We start from the raw sequence: 9,897 nt of genomic DNA, 5'->3' as shown, positions 1-9,897 counted from the left end.
AACGTATGTTGTTATGCGGTCTGACCGATAATGATCTTCGTAGAATATGTGGGAGCCAATATGGGCATCCAGGTCCCGCTATTGGTTATTGACAGGAGACGTGTCTCGGTCATGTCTACATAGTTCTCGAACCCGTAGGGTCCGCACGCTTAACGTTACGATGACAGTTTTATTGAGTTTTGATGTACCGAAGGAGTTCGGAGTCCCGGATGAGATCGGGGATATGACGAGGAGTCTCGAAATGGTCGAGACGTAAAAATCGATATATTGGACGACTATATTCGGACTTCGGAAAGGTTCCGAGTGATTCGGGTATTTTTCGGAGTACCGGAGAGTTACGGGAATTCGTATTGGGCCTTAATGGGCCATACGGGAAAGGAGAGAAAGGCCTCAAAAGGTGGCCGCACCCCTCCCCATGGTCTGGTCCGAATTGGAGTAGGGAAGGGGGGCGCACCCTTCCTTCTTTCTCCTTCCCCCTTCCCTTCTCCTACTCCCACAAGGAAAGGAGGAGTCCTACTCCCGGTGGGAGTAGGACTCCCCCCTATGGCGCGCCTCTCCCCTTGGCCGGCTGCCTCCCCCTTGCTCCTTTATATACGGGGGCAGGGGGGCACCCCATAGACACAACAATTGATCCTTGAGATCTCTTAGCCGTGTGCGGTGCCCCCCTCCACCATATTGCACCTCGATAATACCGTTGCGGAGCTTAGGCGAAGCCCTGCGTCGGTGGAACATCATCATCGTCACCACTCCGTCGTGCTGACGAAACTCTCCCTCAACACTCGGCTGGATCGGAGTTCGAGGGACGTCATCGAGCTGAACGTGTGTAGAACTCGGAGGTGCCGTGCGTTCGGTACTTGATCGGTCGGATCATGAAGACGTACGACTACATCAACCGCGTTGTGATAACGCTTCCGCTTTCGGTCTACGAGGGTACGTGGACAACACTCTGCCCTCTCATTGCTATGCATCACCATGATCTTGCGTGTGCGTAGGAATTTTTTTGAAATTACTACGTTCCCCAACAGTGGCATCCGAGCCTGGTTTTATGCGTTGATGCTATGCACGAGTAGAACACAAGTGAGTTGTGGGCGATATAAGTCATACTGCTTACCAGCATGTCATACTTTGGTTCAGCGGTATTGTGAGATGAAGCGGCCCGGACCGACATTACGCGTACGCTTACGCGAGACTGGTTTCACCGTTCGGAGCACTCATTGCTTAAAGGTGACCGGCGGGTGTCTGTCTCTCTCACTTTAGTTGAACCGAGTGTGGCTACGCCCGGTCCTTGCGAAGGTTAAAACAGCACCAACTTGACAAACTATCGTTGTGGTTTTGATGCGTAGGTAAGAACGGTTCTTGCTAAGCCCGTAGCAGCCACGTAAAATATGCAACAACAAAGTAGAGGACGTCTAACTTGTTTTTGCAGGGCATGTTGTGATGTGATATGGTCAAGACATGATGTGATATAATGTGTTGTATGAGATGATCATGTTTTGTAACCGAGTTATCGGCAACTGGCAGGAGCCATATGGTTGTCGCTTTATTGTATGAGATGCAATCGCCATGTAATAGTTTTACTTTATCACTAAGCGGTAGCGATAGTCGTAAAAGCAATAAGTTGGCGAGACGACAACGATGCTACGATGGAGATCAAGGTGTCGCGCCGGTGACGATGGTGATCATGACGGTGCTTCGGAGATGGAGATCACAAGAACGGTGCTTCGGAGATGGAGATCACAAGCACAAGATGATGATGGCCATATCATATCACTTATATTGATTGCATGTGATGTTAATCCTTTATGCATCTTATCTTGCTTTGATTGACGGTAGCATTATAAGATGATCTCTCACTAAAATTTCAAGATAAAAGTGTTCTCCCTGAGTATGCACCGTTGCAAAAGTTCTTCGTGCTGAGACACCACGTGTTAATCGGGTGTGATAGGCTCTACGTTCAAATACAACGTGTGCAAAACAGTTGCACACGCGGAATACTCAGGTTAAACTTGACGAGCCTAGCATATACAGATATGGCCTCGGAACACAGAGACCGAAAGGTCGAGCGTGAATCATATAGTAGATATGATCAACATAGTGATGTTCACCATTGAAACTACTCCATCTCACGTTTTAATCGGACATGGTTTAGTTGCTTTGGATCACATAATCACTTAGATGATTAGAGGGATGTCTATCTAAGTGGGAGTTCTTAAGTAATATGATTAATTGAACTTAAATTTATCATGAACTTAGTCCTAATAGTATTTTGCAAATTATGTTGTAGATCAATAGCTCGCGTTGTTGCTTTCCTGTGTTTATTTTTGATATGTTCCTAGAGAAAAATTATGTTGAAAGATGTTAGTAGCAAAGATGCGGATTGGATCCGTGATCTGAGGATTATCCTCATTGCTGCACAGAAGAATTATGTCCTTGATGCACCGCTAGGTGACAGACCTATTGCAAGAGCAGATGCAGACGTTATGAACGTTTGGCTAGCTCAATATGATGACTACTTGATAGTTTAGTGCACCATGCTTAACGGCTTAGAATCGGGACTTCAAAGACGTTTTGAACGTCATGGACCATATAAGATGTTCCAGGAGTTGAAGTTAATATTTCAAGCAAATACCCGAGTTGAGAGATATGAAGTCTCCAACAAGTTCTATAGCTAAAAGATGGAGGAGAATCGCTCAACTAGTGAGCATGTGCTCAGATTGTCTGGGTACTACAATCGCTTGAATCAGGTGGGAGTTAATCTTCCAGATAAAATAGTGATTGACAGAATTCTCTAGTCACCATCACCAAGTTAGTAGAACTTCGTGATGAACTATAGTATGCAAGGGATGACGAAAGTAATTCCCGAGCTCTTCGTGATGCTGAAATCGACGAAGGTAGAAATCAAGAAAAACATCAAGTGTTGATGGTTGACGAGACCACTAGTTTCAAGAAAAGGGCAAAGGGAAGAAGGGGAACTTCAAGAAGAACGGCAAGCAAGTTGCTGCTCAAGTGAAGAAGCCTAAGTCTGGTCCTAAGCCTGAGACTAAGTGCTTCTACTGCAAAGGGACTGGTCACTAGAAGCGGAACTACCCCAACTATTTGGTGGATAAGAAGGATGGCAAAGTGAACAAAGGTATATTTGATATACAGATTATTGATGTGTACTTTACTAGTGTTTATAGCAACCCCTCGGTAATTGATACTGGTTCAGTTGCTAAGAGTAGTAACTCGGAAACGCGAGTTGCAGAATAAACAGAGACTAGTAAAAGGCGAGGTAACGATGTGTGTTGGAAGTAGTTCCAAGATTGATATGATCATCATCGCACACTCCCTGTACTTTCGGGATTAGTGTTGAAACTAAATAAGTGTTATTTGGTGTTTGCGTTGAGCATGAATATGATTTGATCATGTTTATTGCAATACGGTTATTCATTTAAATTAGAGAACAATTGTTTTTCTGTTTACATGAATAAAACCTTCTATGGTCATACACACCAACGAAAATGGTTTGTTGGATCTCGATCGTAGTGATACACATATTCATAATATTGAAGCCAAAAGATGCAAAGTTAATAATGATAGTGCAACTTATTTGTGGCACTGCCGTTTAGGTCATATTGGTGTAAAGCGCATGAAGAAACTCCATACTGATGGGATTTTGGAATCACTTGATTATGAATCACTTGATGCTTGCGGACCGTGCCTCATGGGCAAGATGACTAAAACGCCGTTCTCCGGAACTATGGAGAGAGCAACAGATTTGTTGGAAATCATACATACAGATGTATGTGGTCCGATGAATATTGAGGCTCGTAGCAGGTATCATTATTTTCTGACCTTCACAGATGATTTGAGCAGATATGGGTATATCTACTTAATGAAACAAGAGTCTGAAACATTTGAAAAGTTCATATAATTTCAGAGTGAAGCAGAAAATCATCGTAACAAGAAAATAAAGTTTCTACGATCTGATCGTGGAGAAGAGTATTTAAGTTACGAGTTTGGCCTTTAGTTAAAACAATGTGAAATAGTTTCACTACTCACGCCACCTGGAACACCACAGTGTAATGGTGTGTCCGAACGTCATAACCGTACTTTATTGGATATAGTGCAATCTATGATGTCTCTTACCAATTTACCACTATCGTTTTGGGGTTATGCATTAGAGACAGCTACATTCACGTTAAATAGGGCACCATCAAAATCCGTTGAGACGACGCCTTATGAACTGTGGTTTGGCAAGAAACCAAAGTTGTCGTTTCTTAAAGTTTGGGGTTGCGATGCTTATGTGAAAAAGTTTCATCCTGATAAGTTCAAACCCAAATCGGAGAAATGTGTCTTCATAGGATACCCAAAGGAGACAGTTGGGTACACCTTCTATCACAGATCCGAAGGCAAGACATTCGTTGCTTAGTATGGATCCTTTCTAGAGAAGGAGTTTCTCTCGAAAGAAGTGAGTGGGAGGAAAGTAGAACTTGATGAGGTAACTGTACCTGCTCCCTTATTGGAAAGTAGTTCATCACAGAAATCTGTTCCTGTGACTCCTACACCAATTAGTGAGGAAGTTAATGATGATGATCATGTAACTTCAGATCAATTTACTACCAAACCTCGTAGGTAAACCAGAGTAAGATCCGCACCAGAGTGGTACGGTAATCCTGTTCTGGAAGTTATGTTACTACACCATGACAAACCTATGAACTATGAAGAAGCGATGGTGAGCCCAGATTCCGCAAAATGGCTTGAGGCCATGAAATCTGAGATGAGATCCATGTATGAGAACAAAGTGTGGACTTTGGTTGACTTGCCCGATGATCGGCAAGCAATTGAGAATAAATGGATCGTCAAGAGGAAGACTCGTGGCGGATATCGTTATTTTCTCACCTTCACAGATGATTTGAGCAGATATGGGTATATCTACTTAATGAAACAGAAGTCTGAAACATTTGAAAAGTTCATATAATTTCAGAGTGAAGCGTAAAATCATCGTAACAAGAAAATAAAGTTTCTACTATCTGATCATGGAGAAGAGTATTTGAGTTACGAGTTTGGCTGTCAGTTAAAACAATGTAGTTTCACTACTCACGCCACCTGGAACACCACGGTGTAAATGTGTGTCCGAACATCGTAACCGTACTTTATTAGATAAGGTGCGATATATGATGTCTCTTACCGATCTACCACTATCGTTTTGGGGTTATGCATTAGAGACAGCTGCATTCACGTTAAATAGGGTACCATCTAAATCCGTTGAGACAACATCTTATGAACTGTGGTTTGGCAAGAAACCAAAGTTGTCGTATCTTAAAATTTGGGGCTGCGATGCTTATGTGAAAAGGTTTCATCCTGATAAGCTCAAACCCAAATAGGAGAAATGTGTCTTCATAGGATACCCAAATGAGACAGTTGGGTACACCTTCTATCACAGATCCGAAGGCAAGACATTCGTTGCTAAGAATGGATCCTTTCTAGAGAAGGAGTTTTCTCTCGAAAGAAGTGAGTGGGAGGAAAGTAGAACTTGATGAGGTAACTGTACCTGCTCCCTTATTGGAAAGTAGTTCATCACAGAAATCTGTTCCTGTGACTCCTACACCAATTAGTGAGGAAGTTAATGATGATGATCATGAAACTTCAGATCAAGTTACTACCGAACCTCGTAGGAAAACCAGAGTAAGATCCGCACCAGAGTGGTACGGTAATCCTGTTCTGGAGGTCATGTTATTTGACCATGACGAACCTACGAACTATGAGGAAGCGATGATGAGCCCAGATTCCGCAAAATGGTTTAAGGCCATGAAATCTGAGATGGGATCCATGTATAAGAACAAAGTATGGACTTTGATTGACTTGCCCGATGATTGGTGAGCCATAGAAAATAAATGGATCTTCAAGAGGAAGACGGACGCTGATAGTAGTGTTACTATCTACAAAGCTAGAATTGTCGCAAAAAGGTTTTCGACAAGTTCAAGGTGTTGACTACGATGAGAGTTTCTCACTCGTATCTATGCTTAAGTCTGTCTGAATCATGTTAGCAATTAACGCATTTTATGAAATATGGCAAATGAATAAACAAAACTGCATTCCTTAATGGATTTATTAAAGAAGAGTTGTATATGATGCAACCAGGAGGTTTTGTCAATCCTAAAAGTGCTAACAAAATATGCAAGCTCCAGCGATCCATTTATGGACTGGTGCAAGCATCTCGGAGTTGGAATATACGCTTTGATAAGTTGATCAAAGGATATAGTTTTATACAGACTTGTGGTGAAGCCTGTATTTACAAGAAAGTGAGTGGGAGCACTACATCATTTCTGATAAGTATATGTGAATGACATATTGTTCATCGGAAATAATGTAGAATTATTCTGCAAAGCATAAAGGAGTGTTTGAAAGGAGTTTTTTTCAAAGAAAGACCTCGGTGAAGCTGCTTACATATTGAGCATCAAGATCTATAGAGATAGATCAAGACGCTTGATAAGTTTTTTCAATGAGTACATACCTTAACAAGATTTTGAAGTAGTTCAAAATAGAACAGTCAAAGAAAGAGTTCCTGCCTGTGTTACAAGGTGTGAAATTGAGTAAGACTCAAAGCCCGACCACGGCAGAAGATAGAAAGAGAATGAAAGTCATTCCCTATGCCTTGGCCATAGGTTCTATAAAGTATGCCATGCTGTGTACCAGATCTATTGTATACCCTACACTGATTTTGGCAAGGGAGTACAATAGTGATCTAGGAGTAGATCACTGGATAGCGGTCAAAATTATCCTTAGTGGAATAAGGATATGTTTCTCGATTATGGAAGTGACAAAAGGTTCGTCGTAAAGGGTTACGTCGATACAAGTTTTGACACTAAATCTAGATGACTCTAAGTCTCGGTCTAGATACATATTGAAAGTGGAAGCAATTAGCTAGAGTAGCGCCGTGCAGAGCATTGTAGACATAGAAATTTGCAAAATACTTACGGATCTGAATGTGACAGACCCGTTGACTAAAATTATCTCACAATCAAAACATGATCACACCTTAGTACTCTTTGGGTGTTAATCGCATAGCAATGTGAACTAGATTATTGACTCTAGTAAACCCTTTGAGTGTTGGTCACATAGAGATGTGAACTATGGGTGTTAATCACATGGTGATGTGAATTATTGATGTTAAATCACATGGCGATGTGAACTAGATTATTGACTCTAGTGCAAGTGGGAGACTGAAGCAAATATGCCCTAGAGGCAATAATAAAGTATTATATATTTCCTTATATCATGATAAATGTTTATTATTCATGCTAGAATTGTATTAACCGGAAACATAATACATGTGTGAATACATAGACAAACAGAGTGTCACTAGTATGCCTCTACTTGACTAGCTCGTTAATCAAAGATGGTTATGTTTCCTAGCCATAGACATGAGTTGTCATTTGATTAATGGGATCACCTCATTAGGAGAATGACGTGATTGACTTGACCCATTCCGTTAGCTTAGCACCCGATCGTTTAGTATGTTGCTATTGCTTTCTTCATGACTTATACATGTTCCTATGACTATGAGATTATGCAACTCCCGTTTACCGAAGGAACACTTTGTGTGCTACCAAACGTCACAACGTAAATGGGTGATTATAAAGGTGCTCTACAGGTGTCTCCAAAGGTACTTGTTGGGTTGGCGTATTTCGAGATTAGGATTTGTCACTCCAATTGTCGGAGAGGTATCTCTGGGCCCACTCGGTAATGCACATCACTATAAGCCTTGCAAGCATTGTGACTAATGAGTTAGTTGCGGGATGATGTGTTACGGAACGAGTAAAGAGACTTGCCGGTAACGAGATTGAACTAGGTATCGAGATACCGACGATCAAATCTCGGGCAAGTAACATACCGGTGACAAAGGGAACAACGTATGTTGTTATGCGGTCTGACCGATAAAGATCTTCGTAGAATATGTGGGAGCCAATATGGGCATCCAGGTCCCGCTATTGGTTATTGACAGGAGACGTGTCTCGGTCATGTCTACATAGTTCTCGAACCCGTAGGGTCCGCACGCTTAACGTTACGATGACAGTTTTATTGAGTTTTGATGTACCGAAGGAGTTCGGAGTCCCGGATGAGATCGGGGATATGACGAGGAGTCTCGAAATGGTCGAGACATAAAAATCGATATATTGGACGACTATATTCGGACTTCGGAAAGGTTCCGAGTGATTCAGGTATTTTTCGGAGTACCGGAGAGTTATGGGAATTCGTATTGGGCCTTAATGGGCCATACGGGAAAGGAGAGAAAGGCCTCAAAAGGTGGCCGCACCCCTCCCCATGGTCTGGTCCGAATTGGACTAGGGAAGGGGGGCGCACCCTTCCTTCTTTCTCCTTCCCCCTTCCCTTCTCCTACTCCCACAAGGAAAGGAGGAGTCCTACTCCCGATGGGAGTAGGACTCCCCCCTATGGCGCGCCTCTCCCCTTGGCCGGCTGCCTCCCCCTTGCTCCTTTATATACGGGGGCAGGGGGGCACCCCATAGACACAACAATTGATCCTTGAGATCTCTTAGCCGTGTGCGGTGCCCCCCTCCACCATATTACACCTCGATAATACCGTTGCGGAGCTTAGGCGAAGCCCTGCGTCGGTGGAACATCATCATCGTCACCACTCCGTCGTGCTGACGAAACTCTCCCTCAACACTCGGCTGGATCGGAGTTCGAGGGACGTCATCGAGCTGAACGTGTGTAGAACTCGGAGGTGCCGTCCGTTCGGTACTTGATCGGTCGGATCGTGAAGACGTACGACTACATCAACCGCGTTGTGATAACGCATCCGCTTTCGGTCTACGAGGGTACGTGGACAACACTCTGCCCTCTCATTGCTATGCATCACCATGATCTTGCGTGTGCGTAGGAAATTTTTTGAAATTACTACGTTCCCCAACAGTATGGTACTTGCCCGAGATTCGATCGTCGGTATCCCGATACCTTGTTCAATCTCCTTACCGGCAAGTCTCTTACTCATTCCGTAACACATCATCCCGTGATCATCTCCTTGGTCACATTGTGCACATTATGATGATGTCCTACCGAGTGGGCCCAGTACCTCTCCGTTTACACGGAGTGACAAATCCCAGTCTTGATTCGTGCCAACCCAACAAACACTTTCAGAGATACCTGTAGTGCACCTTTATAGCCACCCAGTTATGTTGTGACGTTTGGTACACCCAAAGCATTCCTACGGTATCCGGGAGTTGCACAATTTCATGGTCTAAGGAAATGATACTTGACATTAGAAAAGCTCTTAGCAAACGAACTACACGATCTTGTGCTAGGCTTAGGATTGGGTCTTGTCCATCACATCATTCTCCTAATGATGTGATCCCGTTATCAACGACATCCAATGTCCATGGTCAGGAAATCGTAACCATCTATTGATCAACGAGCTAGTCAACTAGAGGCTTACTAGGGACATGGTGTTGTCTATGTATCCACACATGTATTTGAGTTTCCTATCAATACAATTTTAGCATGGATAATAAACGATTATCATGAACAAGGAAATATAATAATAACCAATTTATTATTGCCTCTAGGGCATATTTCCAACATGTCTGCCATCACAGATCTGCTATGAATCCTATTCCGCGACTGAGATACTGCTGTGTTCTGCTCTCCTGCTGCCCGGAGTAAAGCCCGGATCTGCATCAAACCTCTGCCAGCTTCCGACCGGGAAGGCTGAATCGACTCTGCTATTCGGGCTGCAGCTGTGAGATTCTGAATTGGAGTTCGGTATACCTGAGTTGGCGGCGGAAAAAGCTGTCGTCGACTGGATTCAGGAATCTGATGCCGAGCATGCTCATCGAGTGTGTGCTGGAGGTTCTCCAGTCGAGTGCGCTCAGCCAAGTTGGCCAAGCACACCTCCTC

This window comes from Aegilops tauschii, chromosome 7 (genome assembly GCF_002575655.3).
Source record: "Aegilops tauschii subsp. strangulata cultivar AL8/78 chromosome 7, Aet v6.0, whole genome shotgun sequence".
Taxonomy (NCBI): Eukaryota; Viridiplantae; Streptophyta; class Magnoliopsida; order Poales; family Poaceae; genus Aegilops; species Aegilops tauschii.
Note: the sequence above shows the minus strand (reverse complement) of the source record.